At 38.3% G+C, this 26,731-nt stretch overlaps 1 long non-coding RNA gene across 1 annotated transcript; it reads left to right on the top strand.

Annotated features, from left to right (window-relative positions):
• The first annotated feature begins 558 nt into the window (after nucleotides 1-558).
• LOC310910561 lies at nucleotides 559-3,800 on the top strand. Its single transcript, XR_014590366.1, has 3 exons — nucleotides 559-843; nucleotides 1,760-1,852; nucleotides 3,649-3,800. It is a non-coding gene; the product is annotated as an uncharacterized lncRNA (long non-coding RNA).
• Nucleotides 3,801-26,731: the final 22,931 nt, after the last annotated feature.

Below are 26,731 nucleotides of genomic sequence, written 5' to 3' on the forward strand. Positions count from 1 at the left end.
TTAGAGACTGTATTTTATTAGAATCTCCTGATAAACTTCAGAGAGCAAGCTGGGATCAGAGACTCTAACATAATTTAATTATGCTAATCAGACTGAGAATTGGAGGGAAAAGGTGACTGGTATCCATGGAAGGAAAGGTCCTAGCAAAGAGGGATGTGAGAATATTGTTAACCCTGTGGGAGAGAGAGAGGAGGATAATTATCACCTCAGGAGATGGGTCGTGGGGTAAATTCCAATGTGCACTACACAGCCATGTATTTAAAGCCAATATCTACAGAAAATATTTATAGTCAAACCAGGTTAAGGGAAACAAAGGTGCAAAGATGGGAAGTAACTCATTCTTTTTCTCTATCTTCCTCTGCTCTAACTTTCTGTAGCAAATTGCCTCTCTCACAGCTCCTGATACACATCAATCTTTAAGAAAAAAAGTATGGCCTGATGAGGTGAGGTGACTTAACTGCAACTGCCCTGTGAATAAATCATCAACAGAGTTAGGAGCTGTGACCTCTCACACCCGGGTGAACCTCCCAGACATAACTCCTCATTCCTGCTGGAGGCTGGAGTTGGATCTCAGTTGAATGGGATTCTTTTCTTCTCTGTTATGAGGTGTGTCTGAAAATGTTGTTTTATTAGGCAGGTTTGCTTCTAGGGGAGAATAAGAAGCTGAAATAAAGGTTGAAGAATAAAATCCACCTCTGAACTCTGGAGCAGCATGAAAATGAAAGCTGTCGGGAAGAATGTCTGCCTTTTAAATTACTCATGCATCACTCAACTTGGACAATAAGCAAACAGCTGGGTCTGGTGGAGCAGGTCCACTCTCTGGAGGAAAATGGTTTACATAGGGTGAGAGTTTACATTTCCCCTTTATTGTCTGACTGAATGTGTAATAAAAGGCAGTCCAAGTGAGAGAGGGATCATTAGCATCTCTTAATATGGGAGGATTTAATAATTTGACATATCCTGGCCAAGAGACGGGATGGAAAATCGGAGAGAAAGTGAAAAAGATAAATTAGAAATGATGTCTACCCTAACTTTCATTACATTATTAAAGCTCTTTCCATCTGATCTCAAATGCCATGTGGATGGGTCAATTTGCAGATTGCCATGGACATCCTAATGTTCGTGTAGGCACTTCAAGACAAGCTGTCATAAATAGTTAAGTTGCCCTGGGAGCAGCGCCAAAATGCATTTCAGTGATGACTGCAGAGATGCCTGCTAAAAAGCAAACAGCACATTAGCAGCCCTCAGAGTTATTGTGCAAATGGAGTGTGAAATTCCGGTCCATTGCTCTGCACTATAACTTTTTGTCTCCCTGATAATGATTAAGAGAAGCTTTGCTTGATTTGATGGTGGGTGGAAAGAAGGGTGTGAAAAATGAAAAAATCTCCTTTGGATGTTTTACTTGACCTTCAGGAAACTCCAAGGGAGGGTTGGTTGTCTGATCTACACACAGAGGAATTAACTGGCTTTGTTTGTTCTAAAATATGGTGCTGAATTAGGAAGCCCAGGGATGCATGATGTGGAATTACCATAAAATAAAATGTCCCAAGCAGTTATTAAATATTTAAAAAGCAATCTGAACCTAACTGTTGCTTGAAATGAATGAAGGGGGAAAGATCACACTGTAGCCCTTGGGAAGAAATGCTATGCTTAAAACCCACAAGATTGGAACTGATTTGTGGTTCTGCGCTAATTTATTGGAAATTATTTTTTTTGCACTTTCATTATTATTATTAATGATAACACTTCATACTTTCAGCCCATTTTACATCTCAAAGTATTTCAAATAATTGAGCCTCCTAGTCATAGAATGATTACTGCTGGTGGAGAGCAAAGTGCAGTACCTTAAAAGGTGGGTAAGTATTATCCCATTTTACCTCTGAGATGGAGAGGGATGTAGCGATTTGTCAGGGCTCGCATTGGTGGCAGATGCAGGGTCAGAACATAAATTTTCTGACCTGTAGCTCCACTTAACTGTGCTGCCTGTCCAAAGCATTCGTTTCATCTGTCTTCTGCTACCAACTGATAGCCACAAAAGTAACGGCCTGAGAAAATGACACAAAGATTGCTGAAATCAGTGGCAGTGCTTTGCAGGAGCTTTAGAGTAGCCTTAAAATTTGATCTTTAACTCGTGTGCATTTTATATTCTGCTTTCCAAACACAGGGACCCTTTAGGTTTCAAACAATGAATGCCTCCAAAACTGTAAATTACCTTTAAAACCTCAGTGGCAGAGCCAAACTAGGGAAAGCAGGGGTCTAGTCTGCTTAAGCACTAAGCTAAACTTCTTCCTGTAATTGTTTTTAGTGTCCAGCAGTGGATAAAATATATTATGGTGTTCAAACACATACATTAGGCCAAGCTGTAGCTCTTCCAAAGAACAGATTTAGGCAAAGCATTTGTGGATTTGTCACTACCCCAATTTTTACAGAAAACAGGATGAATGCCTTTGATTTGCAGTGAAAAGCTTTCATCAGTCACCATTTGTTACTAGGAAAAAAAAAAAAAAGAAATAGAAAACAAGGCTTAATCAGTAATTGAAAACTAGAAGGGAAAAGTTTTCTTGTGGATCTTATGACATTCTGTGTAGTTTTTCAATAGTTGCTCCAAGTTTTACTAGATTTAGAGGCTAGATTAGCTACCTCTGGGGAGAGAAGATAAGACTTTCTTTCTGCCAGTTGAACAGTTATGCTAAGTACCGTGTAAGAAGTCCATGAAAGCTTTAGTGAGGCCTTGAGAGTATGCTATGATCAATTAACTAGATCAGTCTAATACCCAAATTAAAGACATTATCCAGGCATCACAGAAGGCAAGGAAACTACCCAAAATTAGAGTCACATCCCATCTAAATGAGAAACAAAGTAAGAAAAAGAAGAGATGGATTATATACTTGCTGCTAAAGTTGAAGCAATACATTTCTAACTTAAAATTGCAGCTCTGTTGTATTGGAGAGCTCCATAGCAGTAAATAATACAAATATTAGTTTTCATACTGCCTGTCAAGCATGAGCAAAATGGAAAAAAAAGAAAAAAGAAACAAGAATACTGAGTATCATATATTGTTTTTCAATCACTGCAGGGACCAACATAAGGATGCCTGTGGTCTGTGTGTCTCCTCAGCTGACAGACATAGGCTGATGGATACTTGCTTTCCATCATGAGACAGTACCTGGAGAAGCCAGTAGAAACATGGGTGGCTCTGCACACTTACACACATGTGGAACACAGCAGCACATATTGGGATAGGGAGAGGGTCTGCTTGGCTTGCTGGCTGGCCTTTGGGTCTGAGGGTCAGACATAAGGGAATAGTCCTAGGCTTGCTGAGCCACAGGGTCTGAGACTTCTTCATTTCAGTGACTTTCCTTTGTTCAAGTTAAACTGTTCCTGTTGTGTAAAGGTGATAGACTGCAGAAGCACCAGCATTTAACCAGAGTCAAATCCACATATACAAGCACAGAAGCTTGGAGTAAGCTTCTTTACTCTGAAGTTCATAGCACCTCAATCATTCCCAGTGTGGACTTTTTCCCATAGTGAGTCCATAAAGAACACCAGCTGAGACTAATGGGCATTTGGAACAAGGGAGTAGCTTTGGGCAAACACTGTAGAGTTAAGAATTTGTTTGACAAATTTAGCCTCCTTCTGTATTTGCAGATTATTCATGAACAGACTTGGATTTGTTCAAATCTGCAGAGCTGGTCAAACAGAATTTGCCAAATCCTAGGTTCTCTCAGCAGTGTCCTTGACCTGGTTTGGGGAATATATCTGTGCCTGAAAATATCCAGCTAATATCACAAGGGAATACAAAGGAGAATAATCAAATAAGACTGCTTTCCAATGAATTTTCAATTCTGAGTCTGACTTGTAATCAAATACTTTAGCTGCTGTTCACCTGACTGGATGAACAAGGTCCCTGCCTCACAGCAGGCTGAAATAAGTGTTTTGACTTTGCTACCTAGATTACCACCAAAGCTTTATGAATATGAAAAGATGTGAACACAGGTGAATTCAACCAGAATTCAAGTTGCTTTAAATATAATTTCATCTCTGAACTGTCTTCCTTCTTACTTATGTCTTGAAACAAGTTCAGTGGTTTATTTTTGCAGTTTAGGTTCTTGGCTACTAAAGAGTGTCAGTCACAGATGTTGGCTGTTTTTTTCCACTAACCCACAGAATATTTTCAAGCCAGTTGCATAAATGTGATATAATGTGTTCACGTGTATACCCATGACCCTTTCTAGAAATACTTTTGTGAGCATAAAAAAGCTGTGCAAGTAGTTAATAATTCCTATACAATAGTTCACAGATCCTATTAAAAAGGAATAAAAAAGGAACAAATGTCCAAATACTTTTTAAGCCTCTGTTTTGTTCTCTCTGTTCAGTGTATTTGTTTCATATATGCACTTCAAATCAGAAGAGAGATTTGAGCTTAAAAGACCAACCTTTTTAATTATTAACACTTATGCTATGTGATTAGTATAAATAATAACCAAATTCTATTGAACTTTTACCAACTGGTGTGCAAAGACCTTGGGGATAATAAAACTGCTACAAAGCACATTCAAATCCCATCAAGGTCATATATCTCAACTTTCTGTGGCTCTGTTCCTAAAATGAACACTGTACTTTTATCCTGCATCCTGTGTGCAGTTTTAGCTGGATAAGGTCTGGAGAAGGATTTTAAGAATGGGTTTCTGGCAGGTGTATATGACATTTAAAGAGATATTTTCTATATTAATTTACTGCATGGCTCTTCAGGTAAACCTTTCTAATAGAGCTTCCTTTACTCATGAACTTTGTCTGCTCTAAACAATGAATCAAATTTACTAAAATAATTTCACAAGGTCCCTTTAAATCAATGTTATTGTTTCATGCATTCCTCACCCTCCTTCAATCCCTTCTTCAACCAAATTAAATATAATGTGGGAAACGCTGTTGGAGGCTCAGGATTTCATAAATTCTCTGGATATAAGTGGGAAAAGTGAAGATATTGTATCACTCTGAGTATTAGTAGCATATAAATTTTGCATTGCATTATTACTACTTTTTTGAGCACTGTTTAATTAGAAAGTAAATCAGATGTGAATTGCAAATGGTGTCTTTAAATACATCCCAACAATATTTATTTAGGAGCTAAAAATTTTTGGCAGAAGCCTGAGAAATTTTTTAATTCCAGGTGTTCAATGCAATAATGGCTGATTTTGGTTTTTACTTGATGTTTATAAATGCCTTAGCACAGTTTTTCTGGTAGCTTACTATAGCTTCTTTTATTTTTTTTTTATTTTTATTTTTGGACTGTTTCAAATATGTCATGCAGGAGAGTCCTCAATGGAGGACAATGTCAGATAATAAACCAGACCTGAAATTGTTTTGTGTTACATATAAACTGTATAAATTATTCCCTGTACAGCTGGATGGACAATGGCCAAGGGTTTCCATTTTTGCCATTATTACACATCATACAATGACTATCATATATTCCACAACAGCTGGTGAATATGTTTGTGATGCAGAAATCTGAAGATTCTTGAGGAAAATGCTGCAGACAGTGACAAACCTCCTGAGCATATTCTAACATACAGACAGCCCAAACCACTCAGCACTGGGGGGATTACTCTGCAGTGTGAGGAGTGAACAGGAAGAATAGATCAGGGTGTTATCTCTGATCAGGTGAGGAAAACATTAGCTATGCAAGGTCACACCTTTTTTTATTAGATGAAGGAGTTATAGATAACTCAGGTAGGAGCATAGATCTTTCCTTAGTTTAGAGTTTTATCTATTCATTGAGTACAAATCTTTCCAGCAGTCAATTTGTTTTCCCTTAAGGGAAAGCAATTCAACAAGTCTGTATAGAAGAACAAAATTGAAAATAAAACAACACTCAAGCTGATTCTAACATCAAATGAAACATCAAACTGGGTTTTTCCAGCACCCCTAACCATGATCCTTCTGACATGATATGTCAAAACTGGAATTTCCAATATCTTGTATACTCCTGTTAGACTGGGAGGACTCCTGATCTCTGTGGTTTGCTCTTTTACCACACCAAGTTTTATGTCTGAAATGTTCTCTCCTGCTCTTGAATGGGAGAATTACTTTGAAAGGAAAGTCAGGCACATCTCATGCAGCTTGTGCTCTGGTCACCTTCTGTCCCTGTGAAGTGACCCACTGAGGCATAGTGGGCTCATCTGTAACATGCATGAGACAGGAGAAGCCTCTTCTGGCCTCTCAGGTCATGGTTTTTGTCCCAGGAGCAGTATATGTATGTCAGGGCACAAAACCTCTCTCTTGTTCTGAGACTGTATAATCTCTCCTCTGTATTATTTTGGTTCTTCCTCTCTGTGTGGAGAAGAGAGGAAAAGAGGAAAATGCTTGGCAGAACAACTACACTGGAGGCAGGAGGCTGAGGGAATACCTGCAGTGGTTCTGGTACTGACAGGAAAACAGATGACAATGTGAAAATGTGTCCCCTCTCTGGTCCCTGCCTTTAGAACACTATGGGCCCCTTTCCACTACTCAAACAGCGTCTTCAGGACACTTGTTCTGAGTGCTTCTTGCAAGAGTTTTAAGTATCAATTTGTTTCTGATGAGAGATTCTGTGTTTACTCCCTGTGTGGTTTTCCATAAGATCTATAGCTGGTTGATGTCAAGAACTATTACAATCACATACTCTCAAAGTGGCATAATGAGATTTTCTTCCTTTATCTGCAGTGTTGTTCTTCAACATTTTCCATAAAGACACTGTTTGTGATGAATTCATTCCTCTGATTGTGATGTAATTTGCATTTATATTATAAGTTAGAATTTTGAAATAACAGATCCTAGCTTCGTTTAAAACTTTGTGACTTAGAAAATCCCATAAGTACAGATAAAGAAAAAAAATGAAGTGGCCTTTTGTTTAACTAAGTAGGATTCTTTCCTGTGCAGGTATTTGGTATTTTTAAAATTCTTATCTACATCTAATGTTTAGGTAACTTTTTAATACACAACTTGCTTGAAAGCTTAAAATAGACAAAAATTCATTTAAATAGTTAAGGATATTTGCTGCCTGTGAATTTTGAATATAAATGACTGCAAGCATCTATCTTCTGAGAAGTAAGCAATATATTCAACTTTGTTATTTTAATTTTCTTTTCCCAAGTTCATTCATCATGCACCTGTCAGTGAAATCCATCTACTTTCCAGTCCATCAAATAAAGTTGTAATAGCATTTGGTTTGACTGTTTTTGAATAACAACTTTCAGAACAAGATGGAAATTTAGGAAACATGAATTGTGAATCTGTTCCAAAATAGATGTTTCCTACTGTGAGGAAGATGTTTTCAGTTTTTTCTGCCCGTATCCAGTCATTCTTGCCCTGTGGCAGCAATGTCTTGCTTTTCCACCCCTCATTCTAATAGTAAAACTGTTATTTTGGGGTGCTCCATAAATATGATCACTAAAATGTTCCAAGTTAAAAAAAAGTTAGCTGGCAAAGCATTGTTTTAAACACTTGAATTATTTTGCAAACAATGCTAGTTTATAATGGAGCTATGTTCTTAATATCCTGGTCTGTAAAGCCAAGGAATAGATGTCTTCATACTGAGAAGAAGGCCTGAACTGATTTTTAAATGACAGGATAAATATTATGTTTGGGTGCCAAAAGTTAGACTTGGTGTTGCATGGTATCACTATTAGCCTTGATAGCCTACAGGATGAAAGAAGAGTAAATTCTTGTACTCATAACTATTTCGGTGTCTTTCCTAGGACTGAATGACTGGCAAAGTAGCTTTGGAATGGTGGACATTTGCCTTCTAATATCTGGACTATATATGGACTAAACCCCAACAGTTACCGTTGAAAAGCAAAAATTAAGCAACCAGCAGGCAACCATCAGATAGTAAAATCCATTTGATATGATTTGATATGATATCTATGATTCTCTATAGGTATGACTTGTTCATATGGGGCTGGAAGACACCTTGCTCCATTTCAAAAAAAGTTCCCTTGTAAAGGCACTTGAAAGGAAAGCTCAGGCTATAATCAAGTAACAGATCACATTTTCCACTCAGTAGTTCAGCCCAACAACCCTCAAAACACCCTAGTAGGAATGTGTTAAAACTTGCTTATATAATAAGTCTTAATTTCTGTGTGTCTGATACTGTTTGACATGGCCTGCATGGCTAGAATATTTCCTGGTTTGCATATTGTTTAAGTTTATCTTTTATTTTCCTTGTATTTTACACAGATTCATGTAGTCCTTTGTGAGGCAACAAAAAGTTTGAAAAAGTGCTGTAATATTTGAAAAACTGCATGTCAGGTAATGGAGATGGGAGTGCTGTAGGAAGATTGTGTTCAAGGGAACCTGACTTTTACCAGTGAGTAGGAAAATATAGATTATTCTTGCAAGATTTGCTCTCTAGGATCACAGGCAATTTAGCAGCATAGCTGCATTTAGCAGAAGACATAATGGTCTTTCCTTTTAAGGCTTTGACACTGCCGGCCTGTGTACATTTTTATGCATACAAAACATACACTTTCAAGTTCAACCAGTCAGTTATAAAAGCTATTTTTCCCGTGTGCTTATTATTCATCTGTCAGGAAAAAAATTGCATATTTTGTAGGTGAACTGAAAGGCCCACTTTAAAACTGAGAAGCACTAGACTGTTTAAGATCAGATTTAATAAGTTAGCAGTATGAGTGCTGACATTTTAAAATGACCTACGAACAGAACAGACTACAAGGTTGAAACTCATCCCCAGTTTAACCCTTGAAGTTCTAACTTCAGGCAGAGATTAGGAGGTAGCCCAAGAAATGACCTGAAAACACTGTGCTCAATGCATTATTTTTATGGGCATAAATAAATATCTTCCGGTTTCCTAGCTTTTTCATTCTTGCGTTTGGAAAAAATAAAGTGTGAGTATCTCTTGAGCTATCAGAGAAACAAATTCATGAACAGTTGTCAGGATGTGTTTGCATAGTCCTCCTCTTTGGACTTTAGAGCTGAAAGACGAGGAGGGAGGTCTGGAAGAGAAGCAAGAGAGACAGGAGCAACAGCTACTTCATGCACACCTTGCTCAGCAGGTGAAGGATGAAAACATAGCCCAATACTGGAGGCATAGCAGCACCTTCCAGGTGAGCATGGAGCATGGGCACACAGAGACAGCCCAAATGGTCAGAGGTGCCCCAGGCCTGGGGAGAAGTGTAGGAATGTGGCAACAAGAAGGAGAAGAACCTTCAGGCTGAATCTGATATCTTCATCTGAAAAATCAAACCTGTCTCTTATTGGTAGGCAGCTGTCGGTTTCAAAAGAGAGAAGGTGTTTGACAGGAGCAGGGTCTGAGAACTGGAGACCAAGACATTCAATTAACACAGTAACGAGAGGTCGGACATCTTGCACAGAAGATCCCACACTCCACACCAAAATCCACAGTTAAAACTAATTAGCAAATGTGAAGGATGAGGAACTATTCTACAGATCAGAGCAAACTTGCAGTTGTGCATTGAATAATGGAACTATTCTGTGAACATATAATGAAACAGTGTGTAAATAATCCTACCTATAGCTACAACATGTCAGATTGAAGTGCTTCTTTACAAATATGTGTCTACTTTTCTAAGAATGGAGTATTCTGTTAAGAAATAAAATAACTATTATCCCCATGTAAGTCCTTCTAGAGAAGACTGGTTTTGAAAAATGCTCCCGTTGACTGTTTTAGCCCACAATTACAAAAAACAAACAAACAAACAAACAAACAAACAAAACCCAAACAAACAAAAAAACCTACCAACTTTGTATTTATCTTACAACACCTAAGTCCAGGAAGACTGGTTATGAAAATACAAGAGGATTTTCCTGTAACAATTTAATACAGTGGTGGACTCTGTCAAGTTTAATGTAATTCCTCTAGTTTCCTCCAAGCATAACATTTCTCTTTTTATTGAACTCTAGCAAATAAACAGGTATAGGAAGACATGCTTATCATTCAGCTGAGGCATTCTAATGTATTTAGACCTGGTGCAACAAAAGCTCAAGGGCAAAGTGACAGGTAATATGGTATGGGATAGGAGGTGAACAAGTTATAAGGGGTGATACTGCATGCCTTGTATATTTGCTTTTTATTTTCTTTGTAGAAAACATTCAAAAAATGCTACTCTATATTCCCCAGATTTTGAGTCAACTGAGGTCTTGGCTTGAGAAATGCAGGTGCTCTCTGCAGAACCTGAAGACCATTGGCAAATGCTGCTAGAAGGCAAGTGATGGTGATGCTTTTGCCATGGCTATGGGTTGAAGCTGTTATACTGGGTGCATGTGAATCAAACTCAGACTATGCCTTTTCATCAGGTCCTCTGATAGAAGAAAGTCAACAGGGCAGACTTTGGCTTTGAATGTACTTCATCTTTCCTACGGTACAGATACTGTAGCTGCCTAGTACTTCTTTCAAAGCCAGCAGTGCAGTCGATTTCTGTCTGCCCACCTGACTAACGGTGTGTACCAGGGTTCTCACCATGATATCTTGAGTACCAGATCTAAAGAAGAAAGTTAAACCTTTCTTTCTTCTGCTGCCTCTCATCACCTCCCAGAATATATATTGGCACTTGCTTGGAACAAGCACTAAAAAAGTATCAAACCCCCATCAAAAGAAGTTAAACAATAGGGGTATGGAAAAAGGAATAGAACTTATTTCTTGTAAATTGCCTATTTATGAGCTCATGATAATTCTCTGAAGGACAGAAAAGGAGAGGCAGGCCAAGAAAATACTTAAAAGGCATCTCTTAAATTTCTGAATATTCCTCTCCTTAAAGGAAACAGTCCAGGATTTTGATTCATAGTACACAAAGCTCTGGATGTAATAGATCTGAATTCTATAACTTGAGCTAATTTGCAATTAATATAACAAGTAAAATGTTAGACATGCTTAATTCAAGAGCAAAGAAGCATTTAACATCAATATGTGTTTTTCATCTACTATAACTGACAGCCAGCTATACCACCCAGGCACCTTAAATACCCTTGTCTGGTGAAGCATAACACTGACATCTTACTTAGATTAGAAAATAAATGATTTTACTTGTCTTTATAAAATTTTAAATCACCACCAGACAGTGGAGCTAAAGAGCTACATGCAGCACAGAAATGAATGTAAGGTTTCTTTTCTATATACTTGTATGGAGTATGTGAATTTACAAAAAAGTCAAGCAGGTATAATTCATTTCTATATGCAAGTGTTAAGTCATAATACATCCGATTGAATGCAAAGTAAGAAGAAAGTATGTTTTGGGCTAAATTGAATCCTGTCACAACAGGAATAACTTAGGTGAATTCAGAAGTGAATTTGTCCATCAAAAGAAACATGGTACCTATTCTTTCTGGATCCTTTGGAAAAGAAACAGAAAATGCAGCCATAAAGTCTTCCCCATACCATTTATTTCATGTTGCATGCAAATGACTTAAGGCCAGTTTCAGTGAATTTGTGGGAGACTTGGTCCTGCAGTGCTTGTTGAGATGGGGAGAGGCAGAGTGTGGCAGGTTCACACAGGACAGGGAGAAGCAGCTGTCTGTACCATCACGTTTCTGAAAGGTTGAACAATTTCACAGAACAGCTCCAGACTGTTATTTTAAAGGAAGTGACAGAGGGCTGCTGAGAAGAAATTGCACATGGACATGCTGTGCTGAGATGCAGCAAAAAGCCTATAATTTAAGGTCCACTCTTACTGTTCTGAAAGCCTTTTCTTGCATGAGGAACACAAAGCTTTTTGCCTTATTAGTGGTAAAACGTAAGTTTGGAGGAATTTTCTTCTGTCCCAAAAGATATTTAGCTACTTTAAGAAGACTTGAAAATATTCCTGCTCTGATCTGCAGCTTTAATATTTTATGTTTTTTATACAGATCTCATCTATCAGTTCATCAAAACAGACAACCTGTCCTGCTGCTAAACTGTGGTCTTTGTCCACCATGGGAATTCAGATATGATGAGGGTGAGTTTGGGATGCACAGAGATATCTATACAAAACCTGGATCAGCTATGCATTATTAGAGCTGCTATCTTCTTTGTAGGGATTCAGCCTCTATAGAGACAGTCACAAGCATGTGAGTAGTTTTGATTCACTGCCCTGCAGCTATTGTTGAATTTTAGCACATTCATTTTAAAAATCAATTGGTATCTAGTTCATGTTTGCAATAGTGAAATAGGATTGTGTCAGATGTTAAAACCCAGGGACATTGTACAGTTGGTGATTGCAAATGAAGAGATAATTGTCTTCACTTTGACTGCTTTATGTTGATATTATTCATATAAGTACAGCAATAAAAATGGTTGCTTCAGCCCCTCATTTCTTTCACTAGACAAAATAGAAGCTTATTTCCTTTTCTCAATTGATAATAGTTAATTGGTAGGCACTGTAGTCTGGAACAATATCTTGAGGAATAGTTATTAACTTCACCTCTGAGCTAAATCCTTTGGCTCCTGATCTTGTTTAAGTAGAGATCACTGAGAAGAATGCACCCTGAAATTATTTTCAAAACGACTGCTACATACAGAAATCCCTTCCATCCTCTGCTCCATTATTTCTGTCTGTTACTGGAAAATATTCTTGATATTACTACATAGCTTTTGGGGCCATGCCTCCTTCTATTCATTCTGAAAGAAATTTGCAATATTTTTGTGAATGAGGGTTATCTAGAAATGACATGGTGTTGGGACAACCTCAGTGGCATAAAGCTTTGCTTAATTCTAGGTGGGCAGGGTACAGATAGCAGTGTGCAGGTTTGCCTGTCACTTCAGTGAGTTTCAAATCTAGTTGAGGGGGGACTAGGGGTAGTGTTCAAATCTGAGCATCCCTGTTGTGCTTGGCTTCTCTGCTGTGACACCAAAATAGCACATTTCACTCAAAACACATTCTCCCTACAAGAGCAGGATAAACATGGGAACCAGGTAAGCTAAACAGTATAATAAATTGACCAGAATTTGCATTCACAGCTCCCTTCTGCCTAACTCAGTCAGAGCTATCCAGTTCTCCTGTGGGCCTTCCACAGCTCACAGATAAAGTGATTTTCCTCATTTTCCTCTCAGTTAAGCTGGTTAGTGATAACTCTGTAATCCTTGGGGGACAATAATTTGTTTCAGAATTCATTTAATACTTGGAAAAGGTATATTAAGTTCAAAGAACATTGTGAGGATGAACATGCAGGACATTAAATTTAAAATGACACTGGCGTGCCTAAAACCACTAAGAGTTTTTCCTGTTATATCCAGTGAAGCACCTTGAAATTTTGTAGCATGACTATATGAGAGCTTGAATAGTAAGTGCACTCTGCCACATTCCTGCTCTCTTTCAGTTTTCCACTCCTGTTCTTCCAGCACTCCTCTGGTTTGCCTCCAATAGTCTACACACTGCCAGGAACATCAAGAGCTTGAGGATATCTCCATATTGTGACAGGACAGAAATGGAACTCCAACAGCACAAAAGCACTGAGTAACCAGATACAGAGCAGGGATGTGAGGTAACAGCCTCATGATGAAGCACCTCTGCATTTCTGAGGGTGACTAAGGAAGACAATACGTGTCCACTCCCTCAGAGTGTCCCTAACCAGGTCATCGCTAAAACTTTGCATTAATAAGCACTGCATTTAGCACTACAAAAAAACACTAGGAGAGAGATCATCTGGATAATAGACTGATTTGGAGCTCTTACCCTATGGGTCCACAAAACTTTTGAAATTATCCTTCATGGACAGAAGAGTATGCGAAAGTGAGCTAAGAACAAAGCCTCAAGTAGGTTAAAAGAAAAGCTAATTTTCCTATTCCTGGGCCTTGTCTACAAAAGCATATTGCACAAGTTTAATTCAGGATATTTTTTTTTAAATTGATGTAGCTAAAAGTAATACAAATCCTTTATGGATCCAGTTAATTCAATAACTGAACAGGGACAAATCCATATAAATCAGTTATAAACCAAACCTATTTATATGGGATATGGAACAATTTAACTAAATCCATGTCCTTGCCTAGGTTGTAACCAAAGCAATGTAACTCTTCTATGTCATCAAGGCTGCAATAACCCATTATCCTCTCAAATTTTTACAATTAAACTGGAAGATATTTTTTAAGCAAATCAGTATTAGTGAAATGATTTTTTAAATTTAGAGGTTCTATTGTTTCTGATGTACTTATTGTAAACATGGATAAAGTAAGTATATAATTGAGATTTTTCACAAAGTCATCTCTAAAAATTCAGCAGTTTATTTGCAAACACAAATCCTTATGAGTTTCATGTTATGGACAATATTTTATCCCTGTTACCAAGAGGATATTCACATACAGAAAAACTTCTGTCAAATATTTCCAAAAGTACTTTCTTCTTAAGTCCTGAAACAGGTGTGGCACAGCAGGAGGCAGACCAAGAACACAGAACTTTACACGCCCTGAAATCTTTAGTAGAAATATCAACAGACCTGCATGGCAGCAGCAGCAGGAGGCACTGCTATGACATGGAAAGGAACTGTGCTGCCAAGTGAATTAAGAGGGATAAGAGCTTTCTTTTGACCCTGCTCCTCAAGTATGAATTTCTGAGCTATTGCCTGTAAATTACAAAGCTTTGATTTTCCAGTGCACAATTTAATACATGCTTTGACCTTTCAACATGCCATATGAAACTTTGATCCTTACCAGCCGACTGTCAGGGTGAACTTTGCATAAGATGAAAACAATACGTTTCAAAATCATATTCCCCCCCTCCCTTTTAGAAAACCCATAAAATATTTCTGAGGTGGAGAAAACTCATCTTTATACACTGACTCAGGGTAAATGCTACAGAAGTGCTGCATTTAAATGGGTATGGTCAGAAGCCTTGATTATCAACACCTTTATGCAAAGCTGATAAGAAGCACAGGTTTGTCTAGGAAGAAGGTAAACACCTAAGAAGAATATAAACCAAGAAAGAGTATTCTTACTTCACCCTTACCTTGGAAAGGATGAAGAAAGCACTAACAGGGCAATACATGGCTCAAAATGTCTTTGGAACTACGAATTAGTTGTATCATTTAATGCACAATTATAGGTGTGTTCAAAAGGCCTAGTGCAGCCCAATTTACAAAGAGCTGAGAGATATCTGAACTGCCCACCTGAGAACAATGAAAAATTCATAAACACAAAATCCTGTGGTATTTCTAGTCTTGCTCATGCTATGAAAGCGGAAAAAAAAATCCAAACCAAAAAATCAACACCTCCATGATGAAAAAACTAACCCAAAAGCCCTAATAGAAAGAAAAACAGCAAAAACAGTGAAAATAAATGTTTGCAGCAGAAAGTACTCTTTAATTTATTATTTTTTTTGTATTGGGCTTTTTCTGTCTGGAAGCCCTATAAAATCAGATTGCAATCTTTGAAAGACTAGATCTTGAATTATACAATTTCCCCTATGCATGGTAACCCTATATAATTTTATATCAAACACTAACCTATTTTCATCAATTTGAAAGATAAAGAATTTGCAAATTTGTCTTCAGTAAAAAAGCTCCTCACATTAACATAGATGCATCCTACTTCCTTACTTCCTTTTTTTTAAATTTATTTTTTTTAAATTTATTTTATTTTTTTTTAAATTTTATTTTATTTTTAACTGGAGGCTATTATGAAACCTCCCTCTTCCAGAAAGAAAAAAAAAATCATATATCCTATTCTATGTGTGAGCTGCAACATTTCCCACAGAGTTGCTGTGCTGATGGTATTTAGCTCATTGTTTTACAGTGCACAGTGAAAACCTGCAATATCAGTTCACAGTCAGCTCTAAACAATTTTTCAGACCTACAAGCCTTGAATGTCAGTTTAAAGGCAGGCTTTGTCACTTTTGAATGTCAGTTTTATTCTAATTTGGAAAGTGACTCTAGAGGCAGCATCCCTGGTACCACATCCCTCCTTCATCAGTACTTTATCTCAGAATCATTCTATTCCCAAGCCAAAAGATTTCCTGACTTACTTCTGACTGCTAGTAGGCAAATATTCCCCACATTCACAGAAAACCCACCACGTAAATCTCTCTGACTTTCCTCCCTTGTCATCATTTGATCAACGGGACTGGACTAATGTGCACAGAGGTGTGCAGTGACAGGACTCCACAGCCCAGCAGGAGATCCCCATCCTGCTTGTGCTCAGCGCAGACCCTGAAGGAGGGCACAGGCAGCCTGGGGTGCACCTCCCGACACTGGAGCCTGCCTGGCATGTACAAACATCCAAGCCATGCTAATTCCTGATTGTCACGCTGTACAAAGGACTCCTAGGGAGGGGTGTCATAGCCTTAAAACTGGCTGTACAGATTCCTCATCAGTCAGGGCTGGCTTTTTGCCTCAGAGCATTGAAGCCTATTTTGCTGCCAGTTTATGCCAGCGCTGCTAGCTGACCTCCTCAGCTGCTGGCATAAATTGCTGCAACACACCCCTACATTTTCTCCACAGGGAGCAGATTTGTTGAATTAGAAGGTGCAGTCTTTAGATAGCTACTTTTCCGGGTAACATGTGGAGGCCAGGAAAGACAAAGAGTGCATCAACTCGATCTGTGCTCAGTGAGGAACCAAAGTGTCACAGGAGCCAGCCCTGGCTGCTGCACTGTGGTGGCTGGGAGGACAGCAGGACTGACTCATAATAAGGGGAGACAGACGTGGAAAGTGAACAGAACCATGATTACAGAGGAGAAATGAAGAGTTGCCTGAGAGTGTCACACTGGGAAAGAAAAAGGCAGTGAGGATTAAGGATGGCATCAGAAGATACATCTCACTGCTCTGTGACTTCAGCATGGCCCTGCTGGCAAGCCAAGGGAGCGGGGGTGTGGTGAAAAAAGACCTGTCTAGGAAAGTGATGAGGGCCTGTGAATCACTGATGATGATTTCTGCCTTTATTTTGATTGCATTAATGGTCTGTGGTGTTTCAGGACCTATTTTCAGGTATTTCTTTGGTATTTCTTTGGTAACAGGTATATAGTTTCAAATGCTTTTCATATAAGACTTGGAAGTGCTAGAAAGAGAAGTCTGATATGTAAGCCTAGGATGGGGCCAGACTGAATAAAAAGTGAGGCAAATTTCCCTTAACTCCTCTGTGCTATTACTGAAAGGCCACTAATTAGAGATAGAAGATAATGCTCCTAGACTTCAGCCAGTTTCACCACAGCTGCAGTGGTGTTATTTGGGAATGAGAGGGAGAAAGGATGAGATTATAAATGAGAGGGATTGTAACACAGACTTTCAGCACCACCAATTAAACTGTGCCTCAAGGACTGTCTTCACATTTTCAGTCATTTGGAGACCTCACGATCATTTATAGGAATAAATCACATGGCAAATCACGTGATAACTCCCTTGCAACCTTAAATAATTGAGACTCATCAGGGTCAGCTAAAGTCAGCTGAAGTAATTTTCACTTGGTTTCTAAACATGCATTAAAATTTAGCTTCGATTCAGCTGGAAAAGGCAAAGGAGAAGAACACAAGCAAAACAAACAAAACCAACAGGCGTATGTTCTCTCTGGGGTCTGCATTTGCCTGATCCAGTATGGCCTGACTTTCAGTGCCTTCTACAGGTCCTCTCTCCATGATACTTGATAATTTTCCCTACTTAATAACTATCATCTTGTCTTAAAAGATGTAATTTTTTGGGGTAACAGAACTGGATATGATATATATACTTCCAATTCCAGCAAATCTGAAGACATGGTAAATGAGCACCTGACACATTGGACAGGTGACATTTGAGACGTCCCTGTACAAGAATTGGAAGAACCTAGAATATTTCACCCAGGACTTGTGATACTAGGTTTATAAGAGATGTTATCTAGGCAGATCTTATGCAGATGTTCAGACTTTCAGACTAGTTTCCTATTAAACAACAGTTTGGAACAAATTTTGAAAACTTTATACATTGCCTCATGTAGTTGACTTTGCAGAGATTCTCCATCTTTTCTATTAGTACTATCCCCCTACTGCATTAGTGCAGTGAACCTATCTGTATTTAAACAGCTTCCTAGTGAGGATCACTATAGGCTGCTGTCTTCTAATTGCTGAATCAAGTATGCATAAATAATTTGCTGAAATTACATTGTTGCACTTAGACAATTTTTGAAATTATCTCATGTAACTTAATTAAACTTCAAATCTGGACCATTAATTTGAGGGAAGAAAAACCACTACTTCTGTATTATTAGATCATTCAGGTGATAAACACGTTCTCAAAAAAGTCACCTGATGAGTTTCAGTCATCAGATTCAAATTGTAAATTGAATTGTTGTCTATGTATTAGAAGAGCACATGCCATGTTTTGTTAACATAATCAGAAAAATGGAGCTGCCACAAACCCTTTCCCCATCTGCCAGTCATTGCATTAAATGTTTCTGCAATTTTATTAGAATTCTCTGTCTCTGCAGATCCTGCTCAACTGTGAAATTGAAATTGCAAACAGAAACATTACATTTCTACATACAGTAGTGAATAAAAAGTCCAATTTTTACATGTAGAGAGACAGGGAAAAGGTTTTCTTAAGATAAAAAATAAAACAAACCAGCAGAGGGAATATCCTCTCTTCCCCCAAGTATAAGGCAGAAGGTAAAAGTGTATGTTTCCTTTATGACATTTTTCTATGACAGCAGGTAGAAACTGAGAGGTGTGGGAGCAGCTTTCTGTCAGTAGCTTTAACACAGGAAGGACTGCCTATCCTTATGGTCCTTGGAGAGGGACACCAGCTGAATGTTGGAGAAGCAACACCACCTGAGTTGCTCTGGCTGCTGCAGATCAGACTGCCAGAATGGATGAATCTAAGTTGGAGAAGGAGTGGGCAAGCATGGCTGCCTAAATCCTTGCTTGTAGCCCCACTCTTACTATACATTTGTTGCAGTAATGCAAGAGGTATTTGGGGAGAGTTTATCTAGTTCTGATAACATCGCCTGTATTGGATATTCCTGAAACATTATTTCCAAAGCTGATAAAACACAGTGATCAAAAATAGTTTGGTGAATCTCATGATTGAAACATCTTGTTGACAGGGAAAGTGTTTTCACACCTCTCTTAATGAAAAATTTCAATATAATGTGTTTCTCCATTTCCTCACTCTCCCTTCTCCCATCTTCCTAGTCTCATGGTATTTGTTATAATTTTTTAAGATTTTTTTCCAAGAGTCAAATGCAAACACTTTTGCATTTTCAGTTTGCCTGCAAAGCACATTTGCATCCATTCTGAAAAATGAGAAATTGAGATGGAAAGAGGGACATGAGAAAACTCTACTTGTTCAGCCCATTGTGCAAGCATCCTACCTTCACCATTCAAGACACACGAGAGGTAAAAAGAATCACCTCTGGGTTATCTGGAAAAAAATGCAATGCCCCTGTAGAGCTGCTTATTTTTTTTTTTTTTTTTTTTTTTTTTTTTTTTTTTTTTTTTTTTTTTTTTTCCCTGTTGACTGCAATGATCTCAGTTATGAAGTTTAATCAGTCCTGCATCAGCAATACTTGATTTTTTTCAGCTCATTGATTGACATTTGCCTGCGAACAAAAGGTAGAAGCTACACACACTTAGTCCAGCATTCCTAAAGGACTGCTGCTATCTCCTTTCACAAGAATTAATGTCCATTGTTTTTTTCTGTTAAGTTGATAGAATGTTCAAGAGTTGTTCAAAGATTACTGTTTTTTCCCCACATTTTTTTCTTCAGCAGTTTCTACCTTGGATTAAAGTCTTGGTCTACTTTTCTTTCTCATCATAACTGAACTCTGATATTAGCCATGGCTTCTTGGGATTTCTATCTAGTCTAGCCTATCGTAATGATCCATGGAAAATGGCACTCAGAGGAGCAACATTGCCATGCTACCTGGCTGAGGACACGGAATCTGCAGCTGCCCTCACTCTCTGATGCCATTATGAGTACTTCATAAATACTGCAAATCAGCCTGCTGCATTCATCTTTCTCTCCCTAATAACATTTAGCCTTAAATATTTTTAAAGAAATATAGCTACAGCTGTGTCCCCTTCTACTTCTTGCATGGGGCACAACCCACAGGGTGCCTCTGTGCTCTCTGGTGACAGCATGCAGAGCTCTCACTCAGGACAGGAACTAAGGCAGATTCTCTCCCTCCCTGGCCTGTGGGTATCAGCACCTTTCCCATTGCTGCAGTCTGGGCTGACCAGAACAAACCTGTTACAGAGCAGTGTCATAGCTGGTCACAGGAGCCCCTAGGCAGCATCCACCAGTCCCTGACTCAGGTAGTCTTTTCTGAAGCTGCTTCTTTTTCTGTTTGCAGTTTGAAGTGTGTAGGCAGATGTTTCTGTCTATACATACGGAGAACCTCACACAGCTAAACCCTTAAAAATAACCCTTCCTCCTTCATGTTACGATAGATAACTATAGGTACATACATCACTTTGGCACCTGTGGTGTACCTGTCATCTGTGGCATCTTGAAGTAATTTAAACTTGGTTCTTAATTACTTACATCAGGTTTAGTCTAGTCTTGGTAAGGTGCAATAACAGTGATGCAAAACTTGTATAAGCAGAAAAGAAAATGAGACCCCATAACTGTCTTTATAAACTCCCTTGAATCAGCCTTCTCATAGGCTGCTTAGAAGGATTTCTTCTTCCTCCCCTCCATTTGCAGGTTCTACAAGCTGTGCTTTTATGACGTCTTGTTTAATTAGGATTTTATTTTAGAACAAAGATATGCTTCCATGGAAGGTCAGGGATGGCTAGATTTTACTCTCAGACAATTTCCTCAAATCAAATTCATCCAAGGATAAACAATGAATTCAGAAAAACTATGTAACGTCCTTCTAAATGTCCCTGGATTTAGGCAGGGGGCAACATATGAAGAGCTTCAACATTTTGCAGTCACACTGTAACACATAATCTGACAATTTTACAGAAGAGAGATTTTCATACCTCTGCAAACTTGTCTGGAATAATTTTAACACCTGAACTTTCTTGACAGGACCTACTCTGCATTTCTGAGTTTCATATTCTATGCAAAAAGAAACTCGTACTTTCAGTCTAAATAATTTTGCTTTACTTCAAAGAAAACCAGTGAAAACCAAAAAGCAAACACAAACTTGTTGTGACATAGGGATTTATTTTTCAAGCTGCCATCTTGAATCTCTTCACTGTAGACATCAAGCAGAACTGCTTGCATTTAAAAGTGTTGCATAGAGAAGATAATAATGAAAAATAACATCTTTGTAACACTGTAATGAAGAATGAGATTCTGCTTTCACCCGTGTTTCATTTCCTTCCGTGATGACCTTTTGTACTTGACAACATGGAAGCAAGAAATGAAGCTTACCATGGTGTAAATTTACTGTTATGATCTTGATGCATAGCTAAGTCATAAAGACGGAAAAAGCTAAGGTTGTATAACAACTACAACAAATGAGCAAAGTCTTCAAGAGAAATTGAACTGATTTTCTCTAAATGTACCTTGTTCCGTAGGATGTTGATCAGTATGCAACAAAGCCAAGTCAAAGGACCACAAGCCACAAGCTGGCAGATTTTTCTGCAATTGCTTTACTGACTTTAAGTGAGGATGAAGATGTGGATGTGTCTGAACACAAACTGAATAAGATATTCCAGTTCAGTTTATCCTAAATATATCTAGGTCTAGATTTAGATCTTCATCTTTTTCATTATAGATGACAGAAAATATTTTAGCTTGCAATCTCAATGCAGTATTCCCAAACTTTTTGTTTAAGCTCAACCACTTTAAGATTTTTGCCTGTATCTGGAATAGTTACAATTTCATAACAGCCCTTCCCACTTTCTTAAGAGATATTATCAATTAACTTTCACCCTTATAAACTGTAGGGGTTTTAGTAGTAGACATCAGTGTCATCTGGTTTGTCTCAAGCTAGTTTCTCAGCAGAGCACAAATACATATGACAAATGTGACAAATGACAAATACTGCAGACTTATTCCAAATTAGGCCATGACCAGCTTACTCAAGGTGACAGAAGAGTTTAACTTTGCATTAGATCTCATTCCTTGTGAGCCTTCCTGTTAGAGACTTATTTAATACAGATTTTTCTGATGTGATCTATAGATTTGTAGAAATGCAATGAGATCTGTGGGAAGATGATTGAGGTAAAATTAGAGAAAACTGTGAAGTTAAATTCACATTCTAACAAAAATTGTAAGAGCACAGAAGTTACAATAAAATGCAGCTGCTACTTCCTGGAAGGAATGTGATTGGCATGCAGAAAATCTCTTCAACAATGATTCCCCCTGCCCTCCACAGCCGGCTATCTTAGCATGTGCTAAGAGGAATGAAATGGAGGGTGGGGTGGAATGGAAATGCCGTAGCCAGGCTCTGTTGCAATCTTTCCAGGGATGGCAAACCCGATGGCACCATGTAGCCAATAAATTGCATAGCAGCTGTCAGCCAAGGTACATGGGACATGTCTTGCTGTTGAATCAGCAACTGTGGCAGAATTACTGTCCTTGGATTAATTTGCTTCATTGAAATCTCATTGCAATATCAATGCACACCTGAATCCCTGGAGTTAAAGCCAAAGTTACTAGCCTCCTGGTAAGACTCCATGATAACTTCAGGAATCAGTCAACAGGCTGAGTATGTATTCTCCTCCACAGACATGCCTATTGGTTAAGAATCTTAATCTGTATACACTAAGTAATTATCTCAAGATAGCACAATTTTGTATTGTCAGTGTATTTGTTAATAAAGTGTGCTATTCCATCCTTAAAGGATGCTAGCAGTTCCTGGATAACATACTCAGCTAGGAGTGGGGAGATCCAAGTAGAGGATCTCTCTTCCTAAATTACAATTAAGGATTTGCCTCTGATGTGCTGTTGGTGTGTGACTCTGAACAAGTCAGTTGAACTGGCCTCCAATACACCAAGCTGTTCAGTGGAGTCCCCATCACGAGGCACTGACAGACCAATCAGCCACAAGGGTCTCATCATCTTTGGGGCACTGGCACACTGATAAAACATAAGAAGGTTCAAGAAAATCAGTTTTTCACTTGACAAGATTACTATCTGATCACTGATTCTCTGCAGTCTCTGAATCATTTATCAAATGGCAAGAACTGACATACCTCAGTGCTGCTCCAGTAACATAACTATGAGATGAAAGGCTTATGGTATTTTCTCCATGGCCTGAGTTACCTTTTCTTCAAGCACAAAAAAATTTCCCTCTTTATGCACTGGAATTATTACCTATGGTGTTAACACTGTTATAATATAACATTAATTTGGATAGACGTGTTTTCATCAAATCTAGCTATTGAAAAAATAAGAATATCAACTGGGTAGCAAATAAACTTTTCCTAGCTGATGGCAGGATCACATGCTGCCTTGCTGAGCATATAACACCATTCAGGGATGCCATACATTTGTGTTCTTAGGGTTTTGTTACTGTTTCACAGGTGGCCTCTGGATTGAGACATAGTAGATTTACTCAATTTATTGGGTTTTTTTACTCCAATCCTGCTGTGACATTGAGTGCTGCTCTTGTATGAATAGGGAATGGCTTTTTTGAAGTCAACAGGACTGTACCCACTTGTGCCAAATGAGAATCTGTCCCATATTGCTGTTTTAATTACAGTCATGTCAGAGCTGCTGTTTCATACATACAGATTAATCAAAATCTTACATGAAACATATGGTACCAACAGGAGTAGGGTAAAGGACATTGTCTTCCACTAGTCTTATCACATGAATATTAAGTCCTCATCGCTATCAGATAATACTTAATGCAAACATATCTCAGTCAGGTGTACAAAACCACAGGGATATAGTCATCACTATTAGGTTGATGCAAACAGCTGTCCACATGGGATAAATTTAATGACATACTCCAGATGCTGTTGAAAACTGGCTCCAGAAATGCAGCAACCTGCCACTACTCATCCTTCCAGATCCAAGCGCCCAGCTTCCAAACTGAGCTTTTCATCTTTTAACAGTGCTTAATGATACTTGATCCAGTAACTCCATAAACAAATCAAGAGATATGGCCCGGGACCAAAATATTCTTTCCCTGAAGAGAAGTCTAGACATATCACAGTATTTTTTATTTTGCTGGCTATTTCTTTTAACACTGATTAATGCACCCAGGCTGCATTTTGAAGCATCACCTGAGGCAATTTGCATAAGCTGTTTTGTGTGCATGGTTTCTCTCCATCTTTTCAATGTCTTTGTATCACAGGAATCACTCTAATCTATCTTAACTAAGTGTGGTGGCACCAAGCAGCTGCTGCCCTGCCAGAGTTCCAGATTTCCAGAAATATAGAACAAAGGTCCCAACCTTTTGTGGTCGTTAAAGCTTGTCTTGCAATTTACCATACGGATCGAGTTGTTGTGCTGCTATGCCCTTGATGGAATCCTGTCTCTAATAATTGCTCTGCCTTTATAAATTACTCTCTGCTTTTCAGCTTTACACTGGTTTTATGCTGATTCCATTGAAGCCCTTGGGTGGTTTTGGCACTTCACTACTTAGCTCAGTGAAATTGCTTTTTTAAATGACTGAGTTGCCACTTCTAGTGTTGAATGTGACAGCAACTTCAACACCATTCAAAGACACTCAGTCTTTTAGAAAAATAATGATGAAAAATGTTGAAAGTCGAGTATGGATTACTCAACAAACAGTTATTGTGTATGTTGGATTTTGGCCAGAGAGGTTTGCATCTCTATTCTTATGAGGAGTGACACAAAAGCCACGCTGTTGAAGACTGGACTTGACATCAGGAGGTGTAATATGTAGGGAAGGATACTGAAATGTCATGATAAAACTGCAATCTCTCTTGAAGGTCTGCATGCAAAGACAACTGCTTCCACCCTTGACCCTGGACCTACTGCAAAATTACAAAGGAGGCAGCTTAAGCCCTGTTCTCCCTGAAGTAAATTTTCTACCTGGGAAATGATCTCCTGAATTTCATTTGTGGCTTCATAAACCATCATGATGGTATATGGGGCCAGATGCAAGATAAAACTGCATCCAATGCTCTTAGTTTTGTGGGTATTTCCTCAATTATAATTTATAGGATAGACATAACTTAAAAAATGTCATGAGCACATTTTTTTTCTGCATACGCATAGGAAGAATAAACTGTTTACTTAACACTTCAGATAGCATTATTCCTAAATATCTCTACTTTCATTGAGTAGGCACTCTGAAAAAGATTCTCAAGCTACAAACCATCAACACTATGAGCCCGCACTCAGGAGCATTTGGATCCAGAAACACACCTGTGTGATAAATGCCAAATCAAATTATTTAGGATAGATAAAGGAAATAACTGGCCTTAATAGACCTCACTGTGTCATCTGTATCCAGAGTTATCTGTCCTATCATTTGAGAATTATCTGGTCATAACAAAATTTCCATGAGAAAAAACACAGATCTTTTGCACCTGAGGTGAATCTGCTAATGTAACAATGAGGGAAAATAGGTCCTAAAGAGCAACTGTCAATGAATTTCATTATTAGACTTCATCTGAAATGCTCATGGTTCTTTTATTAAGATATAAGCTGTTCATCTTAAAATAAAATGAGAGATATTTGTATCACTATGCTTGCTTTCCTTTTCCATTTCACAAGGAAATTAAGTAATTTTCTGACTTCTCAAAAGATCCTCTAATCTTGGGCACCTTTCCAAGACACTACAGACACTGATTTCATGGGCAGTTGCAAATATACAGCTGCTAAGGAAAATCTGGTGCCAAATCTCACCCTGCAGAGAATGCACTTGGAATACATGGAACTAGGTGATTTTGTTGGATAGCCTGGAGAAGGGGCCAGACAATGGATTTCTCAGTCACATTTTCATTTCATCTGAGCACAGTAAAGAGTGAAAATCTTATTAAAATAATTCCTTCTAGGTGCTTACAGCCCTTGACTATTATACAAAAATGCATTTTTCTGTGAACTATTTTTAATGTAGAAACAATTCGCAAACAGTGAAATTAATAACTGGAAATTTTATCACAGTACTGACACCTTTCAACAGCAATCTTCAGAAGTCAGCACTTCAAATTTGATGAAGAAAATGGAGAGGGGCAAAACCCCCTTTCTGTCCCAGAAGTAATCCCATATACCTAACTAGTAAAGGAAAGCTGCCAAGGCTTTGTGAGCTCCAGTCACATCAGCCATGTCTGCATTGCTTGAATTTCCACATCCTAGGATAAAGGCAACTATATACATTACTGAATTCATATGCATTAATGCAAACCCTTTGTACATTTCCCTCAGGTCCTCCTTGGAGAGATGTTTTAATACAGTGTGATTTCAGAGGAAATTTTTTGCAGACTAAATTGTGTTAAGGTAGAGCAGGAGAGAGAATAAGGGAAAACAAGAAACAATTCTTAAGCTATGCATTTTCTAATTTTTAATCATTATCTTGGGACTGGGTGCAGGTGGCACTGACCAGTTTGACACAAGCTGCATACATGTTAGTTAGGTAGTTCTTATACAGGGCAGGCTGGCATCTTGGAAATCTGTGAAGGTTGCTACTGTCTTTTAGAAGAAGTTCTATTACCTGGGGATACAACAAAGTGCTCTCAAAAGTATTTCAAAAGTATAGAAGCCTAATTGACATTTTACCCAAGATCGCAATGCATTCAACTAACTTTTCAAAGCATTTCTGAAGTACAAACCACAGTCTGCACATACACAAATTCAAGGTCATCTATGCGCTATGTTTTTCTTGCATTGAAAGCACGTTTGTGCTTTCATTCTGAACAAGATCTCAGTTTAGCCATGGGGACAATGAAATCCAGAAGAGAAAA

Source organism: Zosterops lateralis, assembly GCF_965231275.1.
Source record: "Zosterops lateralis genome assembly, chromosome: 6".
In the NCBI taxonomy this organism is placed as follows: Eukaryota; Metazoa; Chordata; class Aves; order Passeriformes; family Zosteropidae; genus Zosterops; species Zosterops lateralis.